We start from the raw sequence: 12,569 nt of genomic DNA, 5'->3' as shown, positions 1-12,569 counted from the left end.
GAATTAGATATTTAGAATAATCAGTATGATGTCTACCCTCCATCTTTGTAGAAATCTAATGCATCTCTAAAAAATCAGGGTCATCCAGGTACAAGTATTTGAGAGATTCAATTCCAACACTTTGAAGTTTTACTTCTTCAACAAGACCAATCCTCCTACTTAGTGCACTATCAACCTTATTTGCTACACCCTTTTTATGCTTAATATTGAAGGTAAAGGATTGTAATTATTCTATTCATTTAAGATGCCTAACTGAAATTTTTTCTTGTGGATTTAAAAAACTCAATGCATGATTCTCCATTTAGACAAAGAATTCCTTTGGAATCAAATAATTCCTCTATTTCTTGAGGGCTTGGACCATGGCATAAAGCTCTAGGTCATATGTAGAGTATTTCCTTTCATCCTCATTTAATGTTATAGAGAAGAAAGAAAATGGTTTTCCTTCTTGGCTTAGAACAACACCTATAGTGACATTACTTACATATATCTCCCTAGTGAGGACTTTGTTGAAATAAAGGAGAAGAAAGATATGATACTAAGATACTCTATTCTTCAAGTATTGGAATGCATCATTTTCTTCCTTTGTCCATGCAAACTTGGTTTTCTTCCCACCTTTTATTGTTTCCAACATTGGTGCACACACATGACTAAATTTTTTAATAAATTTCCTATAGAAGGTTGAAAGCCCACGAAAGCTTCTCACATCACCTAGATTATTTGGTGGAGGCCAATTAATGATTGCATTTACCTTCTTAGGATCCATCTTGAGGGTACCTTGTGAAATTACAAATATTAGGAACAGAAGTTCCTTTTTCATAAACATACATTTTTCCAAGTTGATTACCAACCTGTGCTAATGGAGTCTTCTTAATATCTACTCCACATGATTAAGATGGTCTTCCATGCTATGGCTAAATATTAGTATACTATCAAGGTAAATTACAACAATTTTACCAATAAAATCTAAGAATATCTCATTCATAAGCCTCATAAAAGTGATAGGGGCATTGCTTAAAAAAGGTCATTTCTAAGCATTCAAAAAAACTTCAATTTTCTTGAATGTTATCTTCCATTCATCCCCTAGCTTGATTTTGATTTGATGGTAAGCAGACTTCAAGTCTATCTTGGTGAAGTAGTAAGAACCTCCTAGTTGATCTAATAGGTCTTCAATCCCTAGCATGGGGTACCTGTACCTTATGGTGATTTTGTTTAAAGCCTTGCTATCCATACATAGCCTCCATTTTCCATCCTTTTTAGGGGCCAAGACTAAAGGTATAAAACAAGGACTAAGACTCTTTTGAATGAGTCCTTTTTCAAACAATTCAATCACTTATTTTGCAATCTCTACATGCTACAATGGTGTCATCTTGTATGGTACCTTATTAGGAAAGGATGAGCCTAATATAAGGTCTATTTGATGGTTAATATCCCAAATGGGAGGGAGGCTAGTGGGCAAGTCACTACCAGTGACATCTTTGTACTTTTGCAGCAATTTAAACATCTCATTTGGTATAGGTTCCTTTTGATCAAACCTGATGTTATCCTTTGGTTTTGAAATGATAATAAATTTCTCCATATAAAATTCCTTCAAGGTTTTTAGTATCTCTTTTTCTCATGTGATAATCACAGTGGGCTCTTTCTTAAACTTGTTATCAGGTAGGGGCTTCATAGTGAAGGTATTCCCACCTTTGGTGATGGAGTAGGTGTTCTGCCTATAATGGTGTACAACATCAACATCAAATTGCTAGGGCCTGCATAGAGGATGTGTGAGGCATCCATCTTAGCTACATTACAAAGGATTTTTTCCTTAAAATCAAATATAGAAAACTCTACCTAGGCTTGTTCTATGACTATAGTTTTTTGGCTTTTGGTTAACCATGACCCATGATAGGGATAAAGGTGTGGCTTCTTAGAAAGATTTAGCTTTTGCATCATTTGACAAGACACAATATTTTTAGTTGAACCAGAATTAATAAGAACATTGCATACCTTCCCTTGGCATTTGATCTTTGTCCTAAAGAGATTCTTCCTTTTTGGAGGTTCTTGAGTTTGTGGTACTTAAAGAAAGACTTGTCTCATCATCAAACATGTTCCCTCCTCTAGTTCCAATTCTTTAGCATTAGCATTGTCTTCTTGCTTATCTTCTTGGACAAATGTTGGTCTCCTCCCATCTTGATTTTTATTATTCCTCTTCTTTGGGTATCTTCCTAGATGGTGTCCTATTTTATTGCAATTGAAACACTTCAAAGGTCCATTACCTCTTCTTGTATTTGTTTTTCCTCTATTGAAAGGTCTTCTTCCTCTATAGTTTCCTCTTGCATTAGAGTCACTATTTTCTTTGTCTCCTTGGCTAGAGATCTTGTTGTTACTACCACTATTTGTCCCTTATTCCAAGAATTGTTCTTGCTTTTGAAATTCTTCACACTATCATTGTTCTTTCCTTTGCCAAAATCTTTCTTTCTCTTCCATTTTTCCTCTACCTTTAGTGCCATTTGATAGAACTTGTTAACTAAGTTAGGGCAATGTAGGTTGAATTCTTGAATGGGCACCTTCAAGCCATTCATCTATCTTCCCAATTTCTCCTCCTCATCTTCTACCATATTAGTCTTAATACATAGATTTAGGAACTCCTTGGTATATGCCTACATCCATGTCTTTTTGTTTTAGACTTTGTTTCCTCCTATGGAGTTGTACTCCATAATCTTTAGGTACATAGGTCTCTTTGATCAAAGCTATTATTCTATTCCATGAATTGATCATGATTTTTCTATTCTTTTCCCTCTCTATTTGGATGAAGTTCCACCAAGTTAGGGCTGCCCCCTTCAAATTGTATCTTTCTATCTTTACCCTTTTCTTTTTAGGAATGTCTTCACATTCAAAGAATGTGGTCAAAGCCTCTATCCAATCCAAGGCTATATCTACATTCATTTTGCCATTGAAAACTAGAAAATCTATCTTCTCTTCCATGGTTCTTCTTCCCATGGATTAAGGAATCAATGAGAGGCCTTTGATCTATAGGGATGGGTTGTTTAGATTCATCCTCATCTTCATCACTCCCTTATTCATTTTTAGACCCATTTTGTTTGTCTTTGTTCTCAAGCTTCTTCTTAAGTTCCTAAAGCCTCTGAGTTAAGGCCTTATTTGCAGCCTTTTGTTCTCTCACCATATTTGCTAACATAGTATTTGTAACCCTTTCAAGGATCTCATCACTATTAGGTTTAGACATGGTTATGGTACCACTTGATGCAACAATAGGTAGCAAAAGTCTTCAAACAACAAGGAATGGTAGGAAATTCACAGATTCCCTAACACCCAAGGTGAAGGGTCCTAGTGCCAAATACTTATCATAGGTATGGTGATGGGCTTAAGGGAAGGTTATTAAAACCCCACAAGACAAGGTAACCTAATCACTAGGTCTACCCGAGTTCTAAGCAGCAAAAACTCAATATACACTAATAGATTTCCTTAGCCAAAAGAGGGATCAAACCATAAAAACTGAATATAAATACTAAGGATGGCCTAAAATCATTGATATATCCTATTAAGGTCCTAAAAAGCATGAATCAATGATTTATTTCATCAAAGATGACTTATAGCATGAAGTTGTTTTGAAAAACCACTAAATTTTCTTATAGCCCTCGTAGAATGAGAAAGAGGTATAAGTTTTGATTCTTCCAAAGGAAATGATGAATTGTTTGGATAAGTGCATATAATTTTGAGTCTTGTGAAACATGCCAAAGTTTGCAAGCATAGAGAGGAGTGGAGGTCTTTGCTGTTGTAACATTAGATTAGATTTGAAGGCCTAACTAGGGCTCCACTTGCACTATAGGTATACTTTCTACAAAGTGGAAACACAATAAAACTATTAGAATATGTGGGGGCATGTAAAAGAGACAATATTCCAAGATCTCAGCCTTTGATGAATCCAAGAACTCAATCTAGAAGGGTATGTTGTAGATGCTAATTGGTGTACTGTTCATGATGCACACCTAGGGTATGGTGGCAAACCCAACTCCTTGCACTCCCTAGGAAAAAAATTGAATAATATGAAATTAAATTGTTACACTTGGTATTCCACCAAAGGACATCAATTTCCCATGGTGGAATATGCCAAAATAACCCGTCCCTAGCAAGTTGCTGATTTTTAGGCTGATTCCTAGATAGCAAGCAAGAAAATTGGATATCTTGGAAACTATGAAGAGTTAGATCATGAGACTTGTTGAAGAATGAAATAGAAAAAATTCCCCAACTTTTGGATCCACTAAGAAACCTCCAATCATCATTACAATTCTATATAATGGTCTGCAACATGTGTTTATGTAAGGAAAAATGCTAATTTTATTGCTTCCAGTGTCAAAATTACAATTTTATCCTATCACCCACCTATAAGTGCCTATATAGGATTCTACCAATGGTTACATGAGTGGTTTGAACCAACTAGCCATTTGGGAAAGGATTTTACAAGTTTTAATAACTTTTTAAGAAATTGCTCAAAAGTTGCTTGACAACTTTTTGAGCAACTTTTGCAGTTTTGCATATCTAGTGAGAAAAATTGGTCGTAACCTTATTTTTATCATCCCTAATGGATCTAAACATGAAAAAAATAAACCTATTCCTAGGATCATTAATGACCAATAGTTTGACAAGGGTTTATAAAATGCCAATCTTGTAACTATGGCCTTACAATGAGATCCAATGTTAGATCTATTATTCCTAAGCATGACTAGAGGCCACAAGTAACTTAGTTTGAAATCCTCATGGTGTTTTTTGAAGGTAGAATAGGTGCTCCTACACTAGCTTACCACCTTGAATTGACTCATGTCATCAGATTATGGCTTCTCCTCATCTGACTCAGCTATAGCTACATATTTTCTCCTTTTAAATGTCTTCTTGATTGACTAGCTCACCTCTGTTGAAGCAATAGTCCACTTACCTTTAGGTTACTTAGTGAAATTGAATCTTTTAGTGGCTTCCCTTGTGCTAGCCTTGGTAACATGAGCTGCTACTTTTTTTGTGATAGTTTCACAATCTTCTTCTTGGGTTTCTCCACTTCGAGCTCTTTAGCCTATATTTTCTTTTCAATAGGTGTAGGTGCTTCCTCAACATATTTTTCATGAGCTCCCTCATATTCTCCTTATCATTGAGTAATTTCCAAGGGGGCTTGGACTTTTCATTCCTCTTCTTCGTCTCCCCCTTCACCAAATCTTTCTTTCAACTTCTTGACTATTTTGTTCTTCTTCCAAATAATAGTAGTTGTTTTCAAATCCAATGTGATCATAGACTTGACTACCTCATAGTTTCCAAATGAGGTGGAAATTTTTTCTGTTTAATCTTCCAATAATTTTGTGATAGATATAGATGCATCATTAATATTTATCTCAGTGACAAGGGCTTAAGCTATCTAAACCTAGGTAGGACTTCCTACACATATGTATAATCAACATCAACTAGAAATAAAAATCATCATAATGTTTCTCAACTAGTGAAATTGGAATCTTTAGTCTTTGCTTCATAGACTTCTTGAAGTCTTCAAAATAACTTGTCATTATAGACTCAACCTTATCAACAACTTGCTCTATGAATTCTCTAATCTGAACTACAATAGACTTGTTGGTCTTCCAAGAAACTTTACCAAATGAGAAAAATTTCTTCTACACATAAAAGAATATACAAACTAATAAAGAGCCAAATTTTCAAGATTCACTTTCCTTATGGCCTATAAGTTTTTAGATAGTTGTTGAAGTTGCAATTTGACAAGGTCAAAGGTGTGGTCTCTCTTTGCTATTTTGTATCCCAAATATATAGCCATGGAAGACACACAATTCAATCTACTAGATTAAAAGAACTTGTAAGCTATCACTTTCACAAAAAAATAAATTAGGGGGTCAGAGATAGAATCTATAGACATTCCCCTTTTATTCCATATTGCACCTATGTTCTTCTCAATTATCTCTTTTGAATCACTTTGAATGCTCTTGGGTCAGTCTAGAATAGGATACCTTGAAACTCAGCTAATGATCCTTTTAGTGATCTTAATGGGTCCATTTTCTAGCCATATGAAGTTGTCATGTATTCTACTAAGCATAGTCTTGATCCATTCGGTCTTGAATATATTAGGAAAATCTAGGGCACAAGTCAACCATTTCCTTTACATGATTTAATTTTCTTCCCATAGAACTCCATCATCACAAAGTTGACTTTAAAATTCCCTAATCTCCATGTCACCTGTTGGCGCTAAAAATTGCATGGTCAATTTTGAACCCTGTTGAGAAAAATTAGCCCTATAAATGCTTTTAAATGAGATTGTACCCGGCTGTCCAGTTGAGACCCCTAAGGTGTTTAACGCTTCTGGCACCTTCCATTCAGCATGCCTAAGAATTTCATAAAGTTAGATTGACTTTCTGAGTCTTTTGGCAAAGTCCTGTTTCAAGAATTTGTCAAATTTGCAATTCTGCCCTAGTGTCAAACAGCAACAGGAGGCTATGTTTGAACCCGAATATCTTTTGTCCAAAATTGTATCATAACTCACCACTTTGAGAGTACCTAATATCCATATCCAAAAACCTATGTTTCAGATTTCAAGTCATTTCAAGTCCGTTTGACTAGGTTTTGAATCCCTCAAAGTTGGTTAGTTACTGTTTTCATGCTGATGCACTTTACACATAATTCTGGGAAGCCCTGTTTGACATGTTGTAACTTTTGACCAGTTGACCCAAATGTTGAAATTACTTTTGCGTTGCATTGTAGATGTCAGAGACTTGTCATGTTTCAAGTTTCAGCCCTTGACGAATCCATTTGATCAGTTTTCAAACGCGATTCCAAATGGAATTTCTAACTTTTACTGGTGTCAGCATTTGCAGATTGATCGGAACCCCTGTTCGTGACATCATAACTCTTAATCCGTGATTGGTGAGATAAAATGGATTTTACCACTGTGTTGTCCTCCAAAAATACTCCAAGTGTGTCCGTTTGCAAGCCATGACTAATCCATTTGCACACTTTTCCAAATCAATTCCATTCGCAAAAATGCTTTCTGTCAGCATGTCCAGTTTGCAAATTTCTGAGTAGCCCACTTTGACTGATCGCCATTTGCGCCCAGTTATTCTTCATGAGCCCAAATCACATATTCATATTCACCTCATGGCATAGAGTCAGTGTCCCAGTTTTCATTTTCCCATGTGCTCATTTGCCTAGTTTTCCAGGCCAAATCCAAGCCCAATTTGTTGTTTTCTGACATGTTTATTTGCAGGTAATTCTGAGCAGGCAACTTTGACAACGAATATCTTTTGACCCTGAATTCATCATGAGACGAGATTCGACAGGCTGAGAATGTGCGGAATAGAGAATTCAGTGTGCTAGTTTCCAGAGTCGAGTCAGTTGTTTGAATCAGTTCTCAAAGGTAGTCAACGGACCTGCTGGCACCAGTTTGACTAGTTGCATAAAATGATAAGATGAGATTTTAATGATCAATTGATGATTGAAATAAATTGTAGTGGATATTAAAAGGTTAGTGAATTAGTTTGGATTTTTCAGTTGTCCGAAAGTGAAAAATTTGTTAGCCGGACCCACTTAAGGGTCCGACTAATCTTGTCAAAATGATCGGGCTTTATGGCAAATGGTGATAAAGATAAAGATAGAGATTGCTTTGGTAATTTAATAGATCCATTTAAGTTCATTGATAAAGGGACAACACTTATGAAAGTGATAATTGAAGGAGGTTCAAAGTTCATGTGCCAAATTGATATTTTCCTCAAATTGAAAAGCCCTGTATGTGAAGAAGAGGGAGTTGACTAAGAGGGCAACATAGAATATCTTTAGAATATGCTAGTTTAAACTATAAATGATTTTATTTTTAAGACTCCATTGTTTTAGACCCAAGAGTCTAATTCCCTTGAGTGAAAGACGCTCAACAGGCCAAGATCACTGTTGTTCCTGAGAGTCAAAGTCTGACCTCTGCAATTTGATTTTTATTAAAAGAATGAAGATATCCAAGCATAGGGCAAGGAGAGTTGCAGAGTTGCCCACCCCATTGAACAAGAGAAAGAAGATTCTTAACGCTTTAAAACATATTATTCAAGCCGCTGGTCAAGAAAGACGTTGCATGGAAAGGCAAAATACCATGCAAATGCTGAGAAAAGAGCAGCCTGACCAAGAGGTAAGATGGACCTGAAAAGCTGCAGGGGACGTTGAAAGAAGACTCACATACCTGCACCATAAAAGAGCCATCATGCAGGTAGATTAAGCAATTCCACGCTATAATATAGACACAAGCTACAAATAGAAAAGACGTCATGCAATAAATATCAGCCCACGCAATAAAAATCTAGCGATGGGAATGGCCAAGGCATTAAGAACATGAGAGACCCCACGCATAGAAGTGGCAAATACAGAGACACAATACCACCAAAAACATATCTGCAGGTAAGGCTCCCATGCGATATAGAAAGAGGGAAGCGCAGAAAAATGATTCCGATGTTTTATCCCACATGCCCCGTGGGTGAAATCATGATATGTTTAAATACAAATCAACACATATCTCAATATGAATTGGAGTGAGAGCTCTTGGAATGGTTGCAGTTTGTAAGTGGGACCCATGAAGCTGACTTGTGTGATGTCAGCACGAGACGAGTAGCAAAATTTTAATTAAAGATGCTCGCACGTTGATGTGGCGATGAAGCTCGGGATGTCAACACGTGGATCAATCGGACGATCATCGCTGTGTCGCCATGGAGAAGATGCAAGGAGGTTACCATGGCGAGGTAGCGATGCTGAGGTGGTAGGACCAGTGAGCGATGACGTGGTGCCTATTGTAGAAGCTCGAACCAGTCAAGGAGTGACACGTGTCACCCGGCTAACAGAGATTTAACCCTAGATTCAAAGGATAGGAGAGAATTTGAAGAATGCAAAAATAGTTTTTATTTATTTTCTAAAAAAGAGGTTTGAACGTGAATGAGTTTTAAAGTCAAAGGGGTTTTAATAGAAGTCTGAACTTTGGATTAATTTAGATTTTTGATTTTTTTTTAAAAAAAAATCAAAGTTGCAAGTATGAACTTTCTACCAGAGGAGTGTTTTTCAAATTGAGATTCTGGGCATTTCTAGAAGGCAAAGTATGCCTTATCATATATCGTCAGAATTGGGAGAAGACAAAATTTTTGATTCTGGAGTCAGTTTTTGCACAGGTATCAGTCAGTTTGAGCTACACGAGGTTTTCTATCAGGTACCTAAAGTGCAACCATATTCATACCAGGAAGTTCAGATTTGTTTTTTGTCAAGATAATGACCTAGATATCAATAGAAGGCAATGGAAATGCAGTTAGGGTCAAATTTGTTCTAATTTACTCAGTAAAAACTCATTTTCACTGGCTTTTTCATGGGGCAATCAAATATTTTGGCAAGTAAAGGGTTTTCATCATTAGGCAAGGATATTTTGTAAGTTTGTTACATATTAATGATGAAACAAAATCAGATCAGAAGGGATGAAAGAAGAAAGAGGTTTTTCAGTTACAGAGGATTGGATTTCAAGTGGACACCTGACAATTGCATATCAGATCCAGGAATTCATTTCTTGCTATATCTTTCTTTCTTTCTTCATTTGTAAAGGTTCCAATTTTTGCACTGAGAAACCATTCTTCAGCATTTCTTCTTGTATTGAACAACATTTTAAGTTTTATGTAGATAGTTCTTTTCTGTTAGGTAATTTATGAGTTATTTTCTGTACATTTCATGTATTTGATTTCAAGGAAAACAAATAAAGTGTAGCAAAAGTTTGAAGTTCAGTTTGAATCTTGTCTCCTAATTATGGCTCTGTTATTTCTTCTAATTTGTGATCAAAGAGCATGAATTAGGTTGCATTACATTTTGAAATGTATGTGGTTAAAATGTCTTGCTTATGGAACAAAGAACCATGTAATTGCTTGATATTTATCACAGGGTTTGCAGATTTCATGATAGGATTTTCTGAGTATGAGATTCATTCTGTAGCAGATGTCTATTCACAAGGTGAAAGATAGATCAGGGATCTTAATGTAGAGATACGTTTGAAGTTTCCAGAAGATGTATGGTTATGATTCATTTAATTGCCCAATAGATAAGGCACTGGTCAGAGATAGGATCATTAAGTTCTGTTGCTCATACTTGGGTCTTGTTGATATCAACATATTAAATCACTTTTCCCTTTTATGTTAAAAGCTATTCAACATTAACCCGCACTTAGCTTGCCAGTTTCATGAGTTATGTTCTTAGCTATTTCATGTTTGTGATTCTTGGTTGAGTGTAGAAGAATTAGGGGTTTCATCTTCTTTTATAGATCCTGGATATGGTTATTGCACTGGTCACATAGTCATATCTAAAGAGGTTCACCCGCCTAGGTTTTGCAGAGCCTGAAGTGCAGAAGGAGTATGGCCTTATAGTTGGCCTGGTGTCTGAATGGATGTGTTGATAATGGGAGTTAGCTGCCCCTAGATGCATATTGTTCTCATCAGGGTAATTGGAAATGGGTAACGTTTTCAAACACCAACATCACCTATACTTCCAACTTTGCATGTACAACAACTCCTGACATCCTAAATCATTAAAACTTTTAGTGGTATCACTAATAATACACCAGATGGGTCTCCTTTATATACAATTTTAGGTATTTCCCAAGAATGTGGTTTTCTAACCTCATTAATAATTAATTGCATATTCAACACTTCCTTTTCCTCTTTTCTAACATTTTTAGAAGAGCTTGCTACCATATTTGATACTACAGTTTACAAAAAATCAAACAACAAAACTTGGCACTAGTAAAATATGTCTCTAATCTAATGAATATGTGAAGTTTTAGTTTAATTTGGTTTACAAATGAAAGAATATCCTATAAAAATTTGGCTTCATTCTCTTCATGCTCTCTCTAATTTTGAATGAATGAAAATGAGTCGAGAAATGACTACATAACCTTTAAAAATTTTCAATAAATGCTTAATGCTTACACAACTGTAAGCTTGGTCAATATGGGGTTTTTAACCCACTCTTCTTACTTATTAATTCTACTTTTCTTAGTTCACATACCATGCTTGGTCAATACTAACATACCTTCACAACTTGGTATCAGTCGATATTCCATTTATGCTTAGTAGTAACTGTGAAATATTTCATTTTTGACAACAACATGAAAACTAGCAAAACTAAAGATTTCTTCTAGGTTCTAAATATTCTATTGCATCTTAACTAATCCATATATAATATTTTGAAAGCTTAGATTCTTTAGATTGATTTAAGATATATCATTGAGATATTAGTCCCATACATACCTTTTGATTACCTAGTTGAGTGTGATGTGATTACCTAATCCATTGGATGAATTGACCTCATCTAAACTTGATGTGCTGAAATCTTCTTTTTTCTTCCATGTCTTGTTCATCTACAATTTGACTTTCTCAACATCAATTTTTTTTTTTCCTTTATTGAATTCACTACATTGTGTCTTTGACCTTATTGGATAGTTTTTGTTGATATGACTAGTCTTCAAACAACTAAAGCATGTAGTTTGACTCAACCATCTATTGAAATCATTTTAAAAATGTGTTCTAATGCAATTCTTAGGAACATGTTCATATTCTTGACAATAGTGACAACTATACCTTTTTTTGTAATCCCAATTGTTAGATTTTCCATTGTGTTGTACCTTTGTCTACTTGTTTGATGTCCACTTGGCTTTAGATCTTCATTCATATACTTTATGTCCATATGTCTGACAATTGTGGAAATATCCTTCAAATATTTGTGTCCTCAAGGTCCTCATCCTACATTCATGTGCCTAATGTCCTTTCTTATTGTACTTGTACTAGTAACCCTTGAATTTCTTCTTAGGGTTTTGATTTGCATTGTTGCTCCCACAAACATTTGTTGTATGACCTGACTTTCCATAATTATGACAAGTGTGTTTTTAGATCTTACCTTTGTTGTTTCTTTGTTCACAACTTTTAGATAATTCTCCTTCCTCAGTACTAGTGTATCCCAATCCACTAATATCATTGTTAGATCTAGGAGATCTCATCAATTTCTTAAAGTATTTGATGGCTTTACTAGGTTTGTTGAAACTTTCAAAAAATTATTTTTCTCTTCTTAGTTCATTCCTTTGTTGTTCATTTTGTAACATCAAGGTTGTGATCTCAATGTCCTTTCCAATCAATTCATAATTGGTAATCATCACTTGATTCATTATTTTTTGTTGCATGTTAGCAATCCTTTGTATCTCTAAGGTGTTCTCTTCTAGTCCATTGGTCAATATTATTTTGTGATCTTCAAACATGAATTTGTCTTCCTTGGCTTTCTTTTTCTTCTCAATCACATCATAGAGAAATACTAATTGGACTTCTTGTTCTATCTTAATATTTTTGATCTCTTCAGTTAGGGCACCATTCTTTTCCATTAGATCTACAATTGCTACATCAAACTCACTTGAGTTTCCATCTATAAACAATTTAGTAGTTTCTTCTTCTTGATAATTTGTGTCATTTTCCTCAATAGTTATCTCTTTCCTTCTCTTCAATGAGAACTTCAACTCATCTCTAGTTTCATTGAGTTGG

This window comes from Cupressus sempervirens, chromosome 8, assembly GCF_028749045.1.
Source record: "Cupressus sempervirens isolate cs-2001-9-10 chromosome 8, ASM2874904v1, whole genome shotgun sequence".
NCBI lineage: Eukaryota > Viridiplantae > Streptophyta > Pinopsida > Cupressales > Cupressaceae > Cupressus > Cupressus sempervirens.
This window is presented reverse-complemented; position numbering follows the sequence as displayed.